This window comes from Gossypium hirsutum, chromosome A05 (genome assembly GCF_007990345.1).
Source record: "Gossypium hirsutum isolate 1008001.06 chromosome A05, Gossypium_hirsutum_v2.1, whole genome shotgun sequence".
Taxonomy (NCBI): Eukaryota; Viridiplantae; Streptophyta; class Magnoliopsida; order Malvales; family Malvaceae; genus Gossypium; species Gossypium hirsutum.
In genome coordinates this window covers 89,580,201-89,581,712 of record NC_053428.1, presented here as the reverse complement: position 1 = coordinate 89,581,712, position 1,512 = coordinate 89,580,201, and the positions used below count along the sequence as shown (strand labels likewise).

The 1,512-nt window shown below is 36.2% G+C and overlaps 1 non-coding gene across 1 annotated transcript; it reads left to right on the top strand.

Moving 5' to 3' along the window:
- The first annotated feature begins 239 nt into the window (after nt 1-239).
- Nucleotides 240-345, top strand: LOC121230096 (small nucleolar RNA R71). Its single transcript, XR_005928048.1, has one exon. It is a non-coding gene; the product is annotated as a small nucleolar RNA R71 (small nucleolar RNA).
- Nucleotides 346-1,512: the final 1,167 nt, after the last annotated feature.

Below are 1,512 nucleotides of genomic sequence, written 5' to 3'. Positions count from 1 at the left end.
AAAGTTCTACTTGATTAGAGAGCATGGTGACTGAATCGACATTATAAACGCTGGCTATTTTCGTTGGCTTTGTCCTCATGACTTACCACTGATAGTTATTCAGTAGCATCTCTTCTAAAAACTCATAGGCATCTTCCGGTGTTTTGTTGTTGATGGTTCTGCCAGCAGCTGCGTCAACCATTTGCCGAGTCGAAGGATTCAGACCATTGTGGAATGTCTATACTTGGAGCCAAAGCGGTAACCCATGGTAGGGGCATCTTCTCAAAAGGTCCTTGTATCTCTCCCATGCATCGTAGAGTGTTTTTAAATCCATCTGCACAAAAGAAGAGATATCATTGTGTAATTTAGCCGTTTTAGCCGGCGAAAAATATTTTAGTAAAAATTTTTCAGTCATTTGTTCCCAAGTAGTAATTGACCCTCGTGGTAATGAGTTCAACCACTGTTTAGCTTTGTTCCTCAATGAAAAGGTAAACAACCGAAGACGAATGGCATCATCAGAAACGCCATTGATTTTAAATGTATCGCATAGTTCTAAAAAGTTGGCTAAATGAGCGTTGGGATCCTTATCCTGCAAACCATCAAACTGAACAAATTGCTATATAATTTGAATAGTGTTAGGTTTTAATTCAAAAGTATTTGCAGCTACAGTAGGTCTAACTATGCTCGATTCAGTTCCTATTAAAGAGGGTTTAGCATAATCAAACATAGTGCGTGGAACAGGATTTTGATTAACCGCAATTGTAGGAGGTAGCTGATTGCCTTAGTTTTCAGCCATCTCTTCGGTTGGGGGTTGAGTATCGTCTTCTTGCTCGTTCTCCGTGTATCTTAAGCTTCACCTTATTTCTCTTTGGTTTCTACATACTGTGCAATCGATTTCTTCGTCAAAAAGTAATGGTCCCGACGGGTTTCTTCTAGTCATAAACTATGAAAACCTGCCAAGAGAAGGAAAAAGTAAGCTAATAAATAATAATTAAATTAAATTAAATTGCAAGAAAAATAAATGGCTAAAGTAATAAAAATTAAGCGTTCCTAATATCTTAGTTCCTTGATAACGGTGCCAAAAACTTGATCGCGTTATTTTGTGATAGGTTTTAAATATTTATAACTAATCGTTCTTGAAACTAACTATTATCACGATGTAGGCAAGTGTACCTATCGAACAATAGTATAGTTTTAGCAAGACTAGATTGTTGAACCCAAAGGACCTAAAAGTACTAGTAATGACTGTCGTTTTATTATCTAGCCTAAAAATAATAGGGTTTTGTTTTAATTAACTAATTATCTAAACTAAGAACTCACAGAGAAAAGAATTGGGGAATTGCTTTTGGGAAAAATCGATTGACTTAAGACAATACCTAAGGAAAAATTCACCTAGGCTTTACTTGTTATTCTGGCTCCGAATCGGACGATTTATTCATTCAACTTGTTCCGTAGAGATGCCTAAGTTATGTTATTATCCCTATTCAAGACTAATAACATCTAATCCCTAGTTTGAATCACCGAGACTTTTCT